Source organism: Aquarana catesbeiana, linkage group LG07 (assembly GCF_042186555.1).
Source record: "Aquarana catesbeiana isolate 2022-GZ linkage group LG07, ASM4218655v1, whole genome shotgun sequence".
Lineage (NCBI taxonomy): Eukaryota > Metazoa > Chordata > Amphibia > Anura > Ranidae > Aquarana > Aquarana catesbeiana.
Genome location: NC_133330.1, coordinates 72,200,340 through 72,217,244, shown reverse-complemented (window position 1 = coordinate 72,217,244; position 16,905 = coordinate 72,200,340). Strand labels below are relative to the sequence as shown.

Below are 16,905 nucleotides of genomic sequence, written 5' to 3'. Positions count from 1 at the left end.
GTAAAAAAACAGTTTTCAAAAGGCTACCCATTCTTCCCTACATGGTCTGTGATATAAATAATAAAAAGGCTACTGTCTATAGACTATAGGAAAGGTTTTTTGAAGAAAATGCTCAGTTTTCCAAATCATATCCAGGCAGCAACAAACAGATCTATAACAAAGCAGTTATAAGAAAAGAAGAAATGCCAAAATTGAACCTTTGCAGAATTTATATACTCCTATTTAGCTGTAGTTATTTAAAAAAAAAATCTTTACAGCTTTAGTTACATTACTTACCTGTTATCAGGGCTTTTTTCCTGCCAGAACTAGGTTCTGGCACCTCTGCCAGGTAACAGGACTTTATTTTTTTTACAGTTGGTTTATGCTGCTGCCAGCCGGCGGAGTGAGCTGACAACCGCATAAGCTGGCACAGCTCCTATAGTTCCGGCTGCAGCCTTAAGAGAGGGGGCGGAGAGATATCAGCTGCACTCCGCCTCTCCCTGTAGCAGAGCGGATGTTCCTTTTGTTAGGAATAGTTGTCGCGTGGTGTCCTGTCCTGGGAATCCTGTCTGCCAGACCAAGACCGCTTTCGGTAATTGTTTAACTGTCATTGTTGTCTTGGTTTTTAGATATGTGTCTATTAATGCTGCTGCAAGGATATATTTGTGTGGGCTGTCTCTTGCTGTGTGTGTGTATATATATGTAAGTATATGTATATATATATATATATATATACACATACATACACACTGTCTCTTGCTGGAGATATATATGTGGGCTGTTTCTTGCTAAATATGGGGATATCTGAAAGTGCCTCTGAGATTACTTTGGTTACTGGATATTTCTAATGTTTTGCACATTTTACTTCTTTGCTTTTTATTAACAAATTCTATACAAAAATCTGTTATATATCCCCCTAAACATACTTGGTTTCCGGCTCTCTAAGGGGGGCGGTGCTAGGTGTGTAGGGGTGGAGACAAGGGGCGGGTCTAGGGGCGGAGACAGGCGTGACGTAGGGGAGGGGGGTTGTGAGTTCCTGCACCTTTTCTCGAAGAAAAAAAGCCCTGCCTGTAATGAAGTATGTCCCGCGATGTGCAGGCTGCTGGATTCTGTAGAGCGCTGTGGAGGTTGAAGGATAAGTCCACCTTTTAAACATGTTTACATGTTACACCAGCATTTGGTGTGTAACATGCAACATGTTCTGCAGCACCCTTGTGCCCTCTCGTCCGCAGCCCACGTCACATTTGAAACCAACGTGGCTATACTGGACTCCATCCACACAGCCACATCATTCATTCACTTAAAGCTGTAGAAGAATAAACTACTAGTCTCACCTGCCACAGGGGCAGAAGAACTTGTAGTTCTCAATAGGCTAGGAGTGCGCTGATTAGTGCACTCCTAGTCCACTCACACTCCCTGCAGCTTTGTAACTGAAAGCTGGTATGAAGGTACAGGTAGGAAGTTGGATGTACAGTGTGCAGGAGCCTGACACTGCACCCGCAATTCACTAATTGCAGGTGCAATACTTTGCAGGCTCCTGTGTAAAAAAATAATATACACTTTTTTTACCTGCAAAATTATGTGCATTTATTTATTTTTTAGTTAAAAGTGAACTTGGCTTTTAACAGCTTCGTGTCTCTAGGATTAGTTACACCAAAAATGAACTAACGGACACACGCCTTTTCCTCCATTATGAACAGTTTTCACTGATTACACTGCCTGTACCACAAATCTGTGAACGGGGGGAGAGAATCCTGTGACTGATCAGACTCTCTGCTTCTGATCTCACCTGAGTACAGTGGTATTGACCTTGCCCTGTTCCTCAAGTAGGTCTATACTTGTTGACTTTGTCTGCTGGTCACCTAAAGTGGTAGAAAACTCTTGAAAATAAAAAAGGTTTCCTTCAGCAAGACAAAATCAGAATGTGCTAGTATAAAAGACTTGCCTTTAACCACAGTGATTGTTTTTTTTCCCTAAAAAAAAATAGGAAACATGTTATACTTACCTGCTCAGTGCAGTGGATTTGCACAGAGCAGCCCAGATCCTCCTCTTTTCGGTCCCTCTTCTGTGATTCTGGCCCCTCCCTCCTGTTTAGTGTCCCCACATCAAGCAGCTTGCTATGGGGGCACCCGAGCAGTGTTAATTTTGTCAACTAAAACATTTTAGTCGACTAAAATATGACTAAAACAACTGAGATGGCTAAAATGGGACTAAAACTAAAATGCCATTTTAGTCAAAAGACTAAGACTAAAACTAAATTGAAATTTGACTTCAAAATTAACACTGGTCTGTAGTGTGTGTTCATTAGACTGTGCGATTAGTTTCGTATGAATCGAAAATTTGTACGAATTTCCGTAAATTCGTACATTCGGGAGGATCCGAAATACGAATTGCTATGCTTCTGAATTTTGTATGAAATACGAAGTTTTGTTTATGAATTTCGGATCAAAATTCCTAACGAACATTCGTAATTGTTACGAAAAGTTAACGAACCTAAAAGTTAAAACCCCAGGAAGTCAGCACAGCACAGGGATCCTGGGAGCCCCTCAATGATAAATTCATCATAACGAACAAAAAGTTAACGAACCTAACGAAAATTCGTATTTCGGACGAAATTTTGGACGCGGATTACGAAATACGAATTAATTCTAATACTAAACAGAACGAAACTAAACAAATTTATTGACGGCGCACATGTCTAATGTTCATACCTCAATACCATAATAAATAACATATTAGATTTTTCACTCCAGCAGTATATAATGAGTTTGGAAATTGTAGAGAGATGTTAACTAATGCATTACAATTAATTACACCCATTAGATTTTAGACGACTAAAATTAATTTTAGTCAACTAAAATGTACTGGAGGTTTAGTCGACTATACGACTAAAACAATTGCAGAAGACTAAAATGGGACTAAAACTAAAATGCCATTTTAGTCCCAAGTCTAATGCCGTGTACACACGAGTGGACTTTCTGACCGGACTGGTCCAACGGACCGAATCCGGTGGACAATCCGACCGTGTGTGGGCTCCATCGGACCTGCAGCAGACTTTTTCGGTCAAAAATCTGACAGACTTTAGATTTGGAACATGTTTCAAATTTGTCCGACGGACTCGAGTCTGGTCGAAAAATCTGCTCGTCTGTATGCTAGTCTGACGGACGAAAACCCACGCTAGGACAGCTATTGGCTACCGGCTATCAACTTCCTTATTTTAGTCCGGTCATACGTCATCACGTACGAATCCGTCGGACTTTGGTGTGATCGTGTGTGGGCAAGTCCGTTCGTTCAAAAGTCCATCGGAAGTCAGTCAAAAGTCTGTCGGAAAGTCCGTCGGACCAGTCCGGTCGAAAAGTCCGCTCGCGTGTACGCGGCATAAGGCTAAAACTGAATTGAAATTTGCTGCCAAAATTAACTTTGCACCCGAGCTGAGTCACAGCTTCCTGTGTCCAGTCAGACACGGAGCCCCGCCCCGCCCCCCCGTCTCTCCGGATTGGCTAGCTGACTTTGACAGCAGCGGGAGCCAATGGCACCGCTGCTGTGTCTCAGCCAATCAGGAAGGAGAATCTGGATGGCTGAGACACTCATGAACATCGCTGGACAGAGGGACCTCTGATAAGTGTTAGGGGGGGTTGCTGCACACAGAAGGCTTTTAATCTTAAAGTAATTGTAAAGGCTTGTTTTTTTAAATGACAAACTTGTTATACTTACCTCCTCTGTGCAGTGGTTTTGCACAGAACAGCTCTTCTCGGGTCCCACTTAGTTGCTCCTGGCCCTTCCCTCTTTTGAGTGCCCCTCAGTCAGCAGCTTGCTAGAGGGGGCACCCAAGCTGAGTCAGAGCTCTGTGTATTCATTCAGATACGGAGCCCCAACCTGACCCCGCCCTCTCTCTCCACTGATTAGCTGAATGAGTGCCACGGGAGCCAATGGCGCTTCTGCTCTGTCTCAGCCAATCAGGAGGAGTGTCCTTGATGGCTGAGGGGATCGTGGACATCACTGGAGAGAGAAGGGGCTCAGGTAGGCAATTTGGGGGTGCTGGGGTGCCTGCTACATATAGGTGTTTTTTTTTATCTTAATGCATAGCATGCATTAAGATAAAAAACTTCTGCCTTTACAACCCCTTTAAGGACCGCCCCACGTATATGTACTGCAGCAGAGCGGTCCTTAAGCGCAAAGTTATGTACCTCTACGTCACCCCCTTTGTCAGCTCTGGGGTGCGCACGCCAGCCGCGATGGCCGCCGGCCACCTGCGAATGTTCAGAGGAGACACGGAATGGCGTTGTAAACAAGGCAGACTGCTGTTCAAGATCTTGTATTCCTGTTAATCAAGAACACAGAGGTCTCTCTTCCTCCAGTCAGTCCATCCCCCACACAGTTAGAAATCACCAGGTGCACACTTAACCCTTTGATCGCCCCTGATGTTAACCCCTTCCCTGTCAGTGTCATTTATACAGTAACAGTGCAATTTTTTTTTCTTAGCACTGATCACTGTATTGATGTCACTGGTCCCCAAAAAAGTGCCACTTAGTGTCAGATTTGTCTGCTGCAATCCTGCTAAAAATCACTAATCGCCACCATTACTAGTAGAAATTTTAAAAAATAGGATTTTTAAATACAGCTTACCTGTAAAATCCTTTTCTTGAGAGTACATCACAGGACACAGAGTATTCATTACATAGTGGGTTAGATAGGCACCATCGGTGATTGGACACTGGTTAACCCCAATTAAGGAGAATTCCTCCCCTATATAACCCCTCCCATACGGGGAGGACCTCAGTTTTGTAGCAAAGCAATAGGTAACCACGTAAAACCCATAGAAGGGCGGGAGTTCTGTGTCCCGTGATGTACTCTCAAGAAAAGGATTTTACAGGTAAGCTGTATTTAAAAATCCTATTTTCTTGATCATACATCACGGGACACAGAGTATTCATTACATAGTGGGATGTCCCAAAGCAATGCTCATTTGAGGGGAGGGAGACACAGATCAGAAAATATAGACCGCAAACGGACCAGAGGAACTAAACTGCAGCCTGCAGTACACTGCGCCCGAAGGCGCTATCCTCTTGCCCTCTTACATCCACCTGATAGAATCTGGTGAATGTATGGACTGAAGACCAAGTTGCAGCCTTACAGATCTGAGCCATGGAAGCCTGGTGATGCACTGCCCAAGAAGCACTAACAGCCCTAGTTGAGTGCGCTTTCACATGAAAAGGAGGAGTCTTCCTCTTTATATCATAAGCCTGAAAAATAACCTGTCTAATCCATCTAGAAAGAGTGGATTTCGACACTGCTTGGCCTTTCTTATGGCAATCCGGCAGAATAAACAATCAGTTTTCCGTATCTGAGCGGTTGCCTGCAGATAGATACTGACTGCTCTAACCACATCAAGAGTGTAGAAAGATTCTTCCTCCGCGGACTGCAGATCTGGAAAAAAGGATGGTAGGATTACATCTTGATTCAAATGGAATCCTGAAACCACCTTAGGTAAGAAGGAACGATTAGGACGCATAACAATCCTGTCCTTGTGAATAATTAAATATGGCTCTTTACAAGAAAAAGCTGCCAATTCTGATACTCTCCTAGCAGAGGATATGGCTATCAAGAAGACAAATTTTTTTAGTCAAAAGCGCTAAAGGAGCCAGGTGCAGTGGCTCAAAGGGTTGTCCCTGTAAAGCCGACAACACCAAATTCAAATCCCATGGGCATACTTGAGGTTTGACTGGCGGATTCAACCGCAGTGCCCCCTGAATAAAGGCCCAGACAAGGGAATGTGAAGCAATTGGCTTCTGAAAAAATACAGACAAAGCCGAAATTTGGACTTTGATAGTGCTCAAAGCCAATCTCATTTCTAGGCCTGACTGAAGAAAGGTCAAGATCCTGCTAATCATATACCTTCTAGGATGCCATCCCCTGGGTTCACACCAGGAAACATATGCCTTCCAGATTTTGTAGTAAATAAGCCTGGAGGCCGGCTTTCTGTCATTGACCAGAGTGGAAAGGACTGACTCCGAGAGACCACGGTCTTAAAATGTGGGTCTCAGCAGCCAAGCCATCAAATTTAGACTTCGGACCCTGTGTGAGCAGATCTGGCTGGAATGGGAGGACCCAAGGCCTGCCCACTGCCATCTTTACGATCTCTGCATACCAAGGTCGTCTGGGCCAAGCCAGGGCTACCAAAAGGACCAACTTTGCTTCCCTTTTGACTCTTCCCAGGAACCGCGGAAGAAGTGGGATCGGAGGGAAGGCATACATTAGATTGTACTGATCCCATGTGATTGTCAGAGCATCTGACCCCTGAGCAAGTACATCCCTTGTTCTGGACACAAATTTGTCCAGCTTCCTGTTGAATCTGAACGCGAATAGATCCACATCTGGTGTTCCCCACCTTTGACATATGGTTTGGAATATGTCGGGGTGTAGGGACCATTCTCCTGGGCATAATTGCCAGAGGCTTAAGAAATCCGCTTGCCAATTTTCCACTCCTGGGATGAATACCGCAGGCAGGCAGGGAACATGGCTTTCTGCACATGCAAGAATGCGATTCACCTCCCTTTGGGCATCCAGACTTCTGGTGCCTCCTTGGTGATTGATATAAGCCACAGCCGTGACATTGTCGGATTGTATCCGAATAGGATGACCCTGTAGCCTGTAAGACCAGACCATGAGGGCCAAGTAAATTGCCCGAATTTCTAGAATATTGATGGGCAAGCATCTCTCAGTTGCAGACCATCTTCCCTGCGTGCATGTTTCTTCCAGAACTGCTCCCCAGCCTGTCAGACTGGCATCTATGGTTACAATCTTCCATTGTAGTGGAAGAAAGGCTTTGCCTTTTAAAAGATTTTTGGTTCGTAACCACCAATTGAGGCTTTTGCGTATCTTTGGGGATAGGCACATCGGAGGATCCAAGGCATGAGTCTTTTTGTTCCAAGCTGCGAGAATGCTTCTCTGCAGGGGCCTTGAGTGAAACTGGGCAAATGGAACAGCCTCAAAAGTGGCAACCATCTTTCCTAACAGTCTCATACATAGCCGAATGGATAGACTCTTTTTGCTTAATACTAAGCGGACTAGAGCTCTTACGGCCTTGACCTTTGGCTCTGGTAGAAACACCCTGCCTTGAGCGGTGTCTATGATCATGCCTAGATACTCCAACCTTGTTGAAGGTTGCAAAGAAGACTTTTCTAGGTTGATTATCCAGCCTAGTCTTTCCAAATGTCTTACTGTCTTGAAGACAGCGCGGTTCAGGTGTGCCACCGATTGCTCTATGAGTAGCAAATCGTCTAGATAAGCTACCACAGTTATGCCCTGAGCTCTTAGATTTGTTAAGAGAGGGTCTAGAATTCTTGTAAAAATTCGAGGAGCTGTAGCGAGACCGAAAGGAAGGGCCACAAACCGGAAATGGCGCTGGTCTACCGCGAACCTTAGATATCTTTGGTGAGTGGGAAAAATCGGCACATTAAGATATGCATCCTTGATATCTATGGATGCCATAAATTCTCCCCCCTGCAGGGTGGAGACCACCGAACGAATTGACTGCATTCGGAAGGATCGAATGTGTAGAAACGGATTCAGATCCTTTAGATCTAGGATGGGTCTGACATCATTTGGCTTTGGAACGGTGAAGAGATTCGAGTAGAACCCTGATCTTTTGGGTTCATTTCTACTATCACTCCCTGGGATAGTAAACGATCTAAGGCCAGTAGTAGCGGTTCTCGCTTTACTGGATCTTTGGGAACTCTTGACCTTAGGAAACGAGCTGATGGAAGCTCTAGGAACTCTATTTTGTAACCTAGAGATACTGAAGAGACCACCCACTTGTCTTGAACCTCCTCCCGCCAGGCTCCTGAAAACTGTAGGAGCCTTCCCCCCACTCGGCCGAGTGGGGGCGCCCCTTCACAGGGATGTTTTGGGGCTCTGCTTAGCAGGCTTTCGTCCCCAAGCCTTTTTCTGCCCTTGGGTGTGACCCTGGGCCTTTCCTCTGAAAGTTGATTGTGAAGGCCGTCGCCACTGCTTAGAGCCTGATGTTCCAGGGGAAGGGGAAAGAGACCGTTTGAATGGTGGACGTTTACTCCTCTTAACTGGTAGGAGTGTAGATTTACCACCTGTAATTTTTTGGATAAAATTATCTAGGTCATCCCCAAATAGGCATTCCCCTTTGAATGGGAAGCCAGCTAAATATCTTTTGCATGAAAGCTCTGCTGCCCAACTTTTAAGCCAAAGGGACCTGCGCATGTGTACCAATAGGAGAGACAAACAAGATGCTTGCTGGGCAGAATCCAGAATGGCATCAATCATAAAACACAGCACCTGTGGAAGGTCTGCATAGTTCTCCACTTCCTCACTGGGAAGGAGGCCAAGCATCTGCTTAACCTGTTCCTTTAGGAATTGACACAAACCCACAGTTGCGACTGTAGGTTGGACTACAGCGCCAGCCATGGAGAAGGAGGCTTTTAATAAAGTTTCCAGCTTTTTATCAGTTGGATCTTTAAACACTTGAGCATTGTCCAAGGGACAGGTCAGGTTTTTATTCACACAAGAGACAGCCGCATCCACGGATGGGACCTCCCACTTCTTGGTGAACCTTTCCTCCAGAGGATAAAGCATAGAAAACCTTTTAGGAGGAGTATACAGTTTATCGGGATGTCCCCAGTCCTCATACAATAATTTATCCATTAAAGGATGAATTGGAAAGGAAAACGCAGTCTGTGGGATCCTTCTGACCCCCAGGGAAGAAACAGAAGACATAGCGGCCTCAGCAGAGGGCATTTTAAATGTGGAACGCACTAGTTCAGTATAATACTGGACCTGTTTCTTGAGTGCCTGAGAGGAAGAAGCTCTCTCCTCTTCCTCTGAATCCTCAGACTGCTCTTGATCCCTATCTCTGGTAGAGATCTCTCCTCATTGTCAGAAGAATCATCTGAAAGAGAAAGTGCAGCAGAGGGAGGGGATCTACTCCTTTTTCTGCTATATTTTAAGGAAGCTGAAATAAAATTCATAATTCTTCCCTCAAAACCATCCAATGTAGCCCTAAGGGAATCCTCTGTGACATACGCTGGGGCTGTAACATTAGGAGAGGCTGCAAAACCTGATAGGGGCACTGACTCATCCTGTGAGGCTGGCTCCAGTCTTGCAGGGGGGATGGTAATCTGCAGGCATCTTTAGGACCCCTAGACACAGGCGCTGACTTTCTTGTGCCTTTGTTACCTCCCCCCGAGACCCTCTTACGAGGAGACATAGTCCCAAGCTACAAAGCAGAGGTACTAGTACATATGCAATCACTGTTGTGCTAAAAGTCTCACAAAATACATATATGCTTAATACTGCACAACCTGATGCCGAGTAGGTGTCTTATGTTAGCCTGGATCTGACCACTATGCTCTTTACTCCCTCTAGTGGTGGAAATCAGGTAAGACATGAACTACTCATTGAAGAAAATCCACTTGTAATATAAATATATATATATAGGATTAACTTCTCTTACCTGTCCCTACCGCAGGAACTGCTGAGAATAGACAGTTTCCAGCCTTCACCCATCACGGTGGGTAGCGTTGTGCCAACCTTCAGGGTTTTTTGGGTTCCTACTCAGAGAAACCTCTTCACCTGGACCTGTAAAAGACTCTGCCAGAAACTTTCGTGCCACTGTTTTAATAGTACACCAAGCCTGGTTTTCTCAGAGCCCAGTCCTCCAAAGAGACTTTCAGGCAAAACCTCGCTTCTTCGGATGACGAGGCCCGGGTACCATACCATCTTGGGAGTCAAAATATCGACCCGAGATATGGATCCGGTTAGCATAGCCCTTTAAGCCCCCGCAGGGACCAAACTGGAGCTTTCTTCACAGCACATGTTTTACGTGACCAACCACCTTAGACACTGGTGAAAAAACTGAGGTCCTCCCCGTATGGGAGGGGTTATATAGGGGAGGAATTCTCCTTAATTGGGGTTAACCAGTGTCCAATCACAGATGATGCCCATCTAACCCACTATGTAATGAATACCGTGTCCTGTGATGTATGATCAAGAAAAGTACAAAAAAAATCCCACAGTATGTTAACGCTATAACTTTTGCGCAAACCAATCAATATACACTTAAAATTGGAATTTTTTACCAAAAATATGTAGCAGAATACATATTGGCCTAAACTGATAAAGAAATTAGATTTTTGTACATTTTTTATTGGATGTGGGTTATAGCAGAAAGTAAAAAATAATGGTTTGGGTACAGCGTCGCACGACCACGCAATTGTCAGTTAAAGCAGTAAACCGCAAAAAAAAAAAATACTAGCACATTATGAAATACTTAACTTACAACGAAGCTCCCGCAGCATGCGCAGTCACTGCTGAGGGAGCTGACATGTTCCCCTTGTTTCTTCGGGGATCGCTGGCTCTGGTGCTGAGAGTGGCTGGAGCCGCAATGACGTCACTCCTGCGCATGTGCACGGGAGCTCTTCATTCCGGCAGGATACGCCAGACATGCAGAGAGCATGCGCTGCTGAGGTCAGTGGCTACATGCAGGGTCAATATCTCCTAAACCTTGGAGGTTTAGGAGATATTCACTTTGCCTACAGGTAAGCCTTATTATAGGCTTACCTGTAGCTAAATAAATCACCAAGCTTTAAAGCAACGCAGTGCAATATCGCAAAAAATGGCCTGGTCAGGAAAGGGGGGGGGACCTTCCGGAGCTGAAGTGATTAAATGAAACCATCCAGTGGTGTGCCGTCACTGCTGCAGAGGCTTCCTCACCCGGTCTTCCTTCCGAGTTCACAGGGTGCGGCCGCTTGAATGCCCGAGCCGCGATAATGTCACTCCACTGTCAAGGCCATGGCTCAGAGCTCTGAAGAAAAAGGTATGGGTATGTACTTAGCAAAAATGCTGATTTTTACATGTAGACAAAAATGGGAAAATTGCTCTAGAGATGAACTGGTTAAGTTTCCCATAGATTTTTTTTTTTTGTTGATCAAACTTGTTTTCCAGCTTGTTCATTCAATAGAAGTTGATCGAATTATCAACTTTTATTGAACAGATGTGGCCACACACCAATCAAAATGCAGCCAGCTCTGTGGGGAGATTTGATTTTTATATGGCCACCATTATTCTGGCTTATCCTGTCACAGGAAATGTTTGTTGCCAGCACTGACCTGTTTTCTAACCTGCTGCTCATCGGTTCCATGGATGCTGTGTTTCTGTTCTCAACTAATGCTGCGTTTCTGTTCTCAACTAATGCTGCAGTGGACCCTGTAACACACAACAAGCTTTTGCCTTTGTGTCACCCATCATATCAAGCGGTGCTGGGACAGGAGCGTTATAAGAGGCCCCTCTTATCATTTTAGACTCTGCGGGTACCTGACATATGGAGTTTTGAATGTGTTGGGACTTCAGTATTAGGGAGAGGATCTTGACTTTTTGAAACTGAAGTAGATATTTATACAGCTTTGTTTGTTTTTTTTTTTCTAACAAATAGGAGCAGGAACTCAACCACGATCCCCGAAATCCCCTTCTCCCCCACACACCCCCTCCATCAAATAGCGAGTGTGGTAAAATTTCACAATGGGCGGGTCTTAAAGAGCATTAAATACCAGGAGTGCATTATGTACAGAGGGCAGAGTTCGGGGGGGGGGGGGGGGGGTTACACACAGAGTGCAGAGTTGCACTACGTGCAGAGTTTGGTGGTACACTACCTACACAGTGCAAAGTTCAGGGGTGAGCTACACAGAATTCAGCATTCAGCCTTCTTCCACAACTGCTTACCCCTGCATCCCTCCTCCACATCTCACTTTCACACCTCTTCAGCTCTAAACCTCTGCATGCAATCCCCCCTCCTTAAAAGCTCCACCATCTTCCACATGTCCTACTTTTGATGCTGTGCTCCCTCACACTGTAGTTCATCCAGTGGCAGTGTCGGCATCCACACTTCACCCTGAACACCTGCATCTCCCTTTTCCCCATCCTGCACTCAGTGGGAGCTGCTCAGGAGATCAGATCTGTGGGAGCCTCTGGGAGACAAGCTGTCATTTGTAAACACAGAAGCCAGACTTCTGTGTTTACAAGTGATGGTGGTGAGCAGAGAGCAGAGGGCCTGAGTCAGAGGTGGTGGAACTGAGTTCCACCAAGTTCCAGCTGAAAAAAAGCCTTGTCCATCAGCATTATCAAATGCTCGTAAAATTTTGACTGCATTTTAAATGCTTTGGAGCAGTCTGGACACACTGTGCTTCAAAATCCATTGGGTAATAGTAATCACATCCCCTTTTACATGCTTGACTTTGTCCCATTTTAAGTTGGCAGAAGTAAAAATAAGTGTAAACAATTAGAAAATAATCCCTTCAGTTAAGAAAAAAAAAGAGCAGCAAGTTAATTTCCTGTAGCAACCTGGCAATGCAGATCAGAAAGTCTGGTCACCTTGTGCCCATGCTGCTTGCAACAGCCAATGCCTGTACCAGTGCTCTTCTCCTCAAACTATAGGGCACTGGCTGACCTGAATGGTGCACACACCCAGCAAACACCATAAGTGATTCATTTAAAACAGTATCAGGTTTTAAGTCATACCTTTAGAAATGTATGGGAGGAATTAATACAATCAATACTGGGGAAGGCAGGAGATTGGTGGACAAGACTTACCTGCTCCCCAGGTATCCTCCACACATACTCATGAGCAGAACTACGAACCATCGTGTGGAGCTCTTAAAAACAAAATGGATGTTGCTCCTATATTGGATAGTACTAATAAATACCGATCACAGGAAAATGGTTATAGTCTTGTGAAAACTCTTATCCAGGGGAAGTTAATGCTTACTCTTAAATGGGTGTTGCCTGGGGACAACTGAGAAAAATTAATTACTGGTTAGTTTGAAAGATTTCCTAGACACTTGGTGCACACAGAAGGCTGAAGCAAAGGATAACAGATTTTGGAAATCAGAAAAGGAAACAAAAAGGTTTAAAACTTTGTACCACGACTTGAAAAGCCAGGATGTTTCTATATGCCAAACTATTGTACAATGTAGAGTTTAAACAGTCAGTCCATCCAAATCAATATGTCAATATCTGGGGAATAAAAACAGCTGCACTCTGATTAATAAAAAGTTTCTGCATATGGGCTACATGGCCCACAGCAATTATGAGGCGGTCCCACTCTCCCTTTAGGATTGTTCATTTATGTTTTATGTAAAAGGAGGAGTGGAAACCATTCCCCCCCAAGATCTAGATTTAGTGCTCCCAATCTAGAACTGAACTGAAGAGTGTTTCAACAGCATTAAAAACAGCTTAAAAGCTAAATGTCTGTGTGAACCGGCCTTAAAGCGATTTATTCATACAATTTTGTAGTGGTAACTGCACATGTACTATAACTAAGAGAACTTGTAAGTGCTTTGAGGGATATCTGCCATGAATGGTCAGTTTTTTTCTATGAAGCAAGGAGTTGCTACAATTTGAAGGCATTGTGCTTTATTACTGTTCAACAAAGGCTGTACATGGGCATTATGTGGTGACTCCAAATTGTGTCCTGACACAGAAATAGAGGTATTCCTTTCAGATGGGATTGGCCTCATGTTTTCTGCCTTGTGCCATTTGCTATAGTTAATGCCTGCGAGCCAGAAAGGAGTAATGCATGACCATACCATCTAACAATCTATAGTAAAAAGCCCAGCTTACACTGGCTCATAAATTATGAGCCCATACATTAGCCCACACAAACGTGTTCTATGTGTTTATGGCAATCATGCACTCATTTTCCTATAAAACATTCCAGAATCAAACCACAGGGAGAGGAACATATCAGATATCAACTGCTAGCAGTTTAGAAAAGACAGACTGAAGGTACAAACACCAATAGCGGTACTACCAGAACAATTACAATGCAATTGTAAAACATTTGGTGTATAAACACAAAACAATAGCAGTTGACCAGAGCCAGGTAACCAGACAACCACCTACAAATCCAGAAAACTCAAGGGACTAACTTTGATTTCTGACAAGAGGAAAAAATAAACTGCTTCAGACTGTTCACTATGGAGAATGTCTAGTGAATGCACGTCATACAGTATAAATTATTTTTGGAGGGCTTGAAGGTGTTTGCAGACCCTGGGGTGGGTAGAGCATAAAGCAACAAACCAACCATTATCAGGCAACATTATCTCCAGGCATGTCCCTTAGTGTGTCGAATGTTTGACTTGGCCAAATATTTCTAATTAACCTAGGTGTGGCGTAAGTGGAACAAATACATGTTCTGGTACCACCTGGAAAGTGTTGTGTTTTGTTATTAAACCTGGCTGATTGTCATTTTCTTCAATTAGTGAAAGTGTATGCAGGTAGCTTATTGTCAAGCATCCATTATCTTATAACTGTGGGTATTTTTACTGAAAGAACAAGTCCTTAAGAAATAAATACCTTACAGTTAATCTTGTGTAGTCCCACAAATACAAACTATATGACAGTTCTCCACATAACTTTTGGCACCTAGGCCTGTCAAGGCAGGAGTGTTACTTTTAAACAACTGCCAAGTCAGGGAAAGACTTAAGCAGGTCTCTGCAGCAATAATGCCCATTACTCACAATGTACTGGTGCTTTCAGTGAGTTCTGTTCTCATACTGCTGCACTAAAAAAGCCAATTTTATAGGCTGCCATGGGTTACTTTATACCTGTTACATTACTCATTGGAATATACTACATTATGTCCTATATTCAGCTTATATGTAATCCAAGTTCCCCGATAACTGCAGTGTGTGAAGGCTCGGTCACAGTAACATGTCCTTTATACCAGACAACTGTGTAATTCAACTTTCGTCAGTCTTTGGCTCTTTACACATTCTATCAACCTGGCAGACTGGGAAGGCTGGATGTCTTGGCACACAAACCTTCAGCTTGAGAAACGTCAGGAGCCGAGGTTAATTTCCGCCTCTTGGAAAGCATTTTGTATCAACAGCTTAAAAATAGATTGCAGGACAGAAACATGCTTCAGCAGACAGGGTAAACCCATTTGATGGATACCAAATATTCAGCAGAATATGATTTAAATAATTGAATATCTTTTTGGGCAGATATCTGGAGACGGGTGATGACTGCACATGGCCAACTGTGATTAAAAAGATCTGCTTACTAAAATGAGCCAATTAATCCACTTGAAATGAGCAATAAAGTTACCTTCAGTGATTTTTTTTTATGCATTAAGATACCTTCCCCTTACTTCTACCAAAAGGGACAAGGAATTGCTACAAGGCTTCAATTACAGGAAGAAAGTATTGGCTGCACAGAGGTCTGGGAGAATGGAATTGGTTGAAAAGACCACGTTACAATGTCTAATTTATTGGTTGTCTGTTTTTGCAGAACGTGCAACTTATTTAATTACTGCTCTCAATCAATCTGGTTAGGTTATTGCTTCATGCAGACAGGAAATGAGAGAGGCAGGGATTTTCTGCAGCTCTGCATGTGTAATAAGATGCAGTTTCAGCATCACTAGCAAAAGGATGCTACTGAACAATAATTTTCTCTCCTACGCCTTTTCCACTTAAACAAGTAACACGCTTTCAGACCATTTTCACAGAGCTCTCAGATTAGAGTTTTAAGCTTGACATTAAGGGCTGGAGAAGCACAGGGAAAGGAACAATTTTCATAAACAAAACAAAGGGCCACTACAAATTGAGCAAATGTAGACACAGGCAGGTCAGGGATTTGTCCATCCATCCCAAAGACAAAACAGATGAAAAATGCAGTCATGTGACCTACCACTAGGCAGCCTGTTAAATTCCTATTCCCACATTGTTCAGTAGGGGATTTTGGTTTCTTTGGTTTCAATCTTCTATTGGCACAATCTTTATCCCTGGTTAATAGTCTGAAATAGTTATCTGGATCTTCAAAGTTGATGGCTTCGTGAAAATCACTTCCAGACAATGACATCCTTGCAGATGAGTGAGTTTTCTGGTTCATAATTAGTTGCAAAAGCTCATGTAACCCAGACAAATCTAAGCTTTTCCTGCATCCTTGTGGAGGTGGTGGCAACAAGATGGAATGTTTTTCTAGATCACACATACTAGATCCTTTGTTTGACATGGAAATGGGATGTACAAAAGAGCAAGACCTCTGAGAATATTCTTTTCTCTGCATCTGAGCCACACAAGCATCACAGTTGTGTACTGTAATCTTCTTTGGCATCAAAACATCTAGTTTTGTATCCAACAGGTTTGCAGCATTATTTTCCAGTAGACGCTCGGCAGAAATCGAACTCATTAGTGTTGTCTTAGATCTTGTGGCAACCATGGAATCGCTGTGTCGACGGTAGGTAGGGCAGGAATGAGCCATCACCGAAAGGAAGTTTTGGTCAATGGCAGAACCTTTCTAAAGATAGTAAGATTGTGAAGAAGATGGTACGATGACTGAAGGCTTTAGGTACTGGTGATCAAGTGAGATAGAATAGCTGTGGCAACTAAATCCTCAGTATTGTGTTTGTATTTACATGGAATATTTCAGCACTTTTAATGGGACTTATAAATTCTGCCGGCATTGGTTATTTCAATCACAGACATACTACATCTTTGTTGACTGCTGCAGGAGCTAGCAAAATAATCTTTGATTAATGTGTCTCTGGTGCTTGAATGGGAAACATGTGAACCAAAAAGCTCTCTAACAAGGGGTGCAATAATATTTTACTAAATTTGTAACAAAAAACAAAGATCAAGTTAAACCAGAAGATTGGATTATAAAAAGGATAAAACATAACAGCTTAGATTTTATAATTAATTAATTCCACATGCAACATATACTTGTGAGTAAATTTATAAAGCATTCCCTTAAGGTGTGGAATTTTTTTTGTTGCCAAATGTCTATTCCACCCAAAAGAGAACATAGCTTTAAAGGATATGTTCACCACTTTAAGACTGCCCACTGCACATATACTGCGGCAGGACGGCTCTATTGCGCGAAACGACATACTTGTACGTCGTT

At 43.5% G+C, this 16,905-nt stretch overlaps 1 protein-coding gene across 1 annotated transcript in view; it reads right to left on the bottom strand.

The window, feature by feature from the left end:
- Positions 1 to 16,905, bottom strand: part of WNK2 (WNK lysine deficient protein kinase 2) — a 356,194-nt gene that overhangs the window by 102,661 nt on the left and 236,628 nt on the right.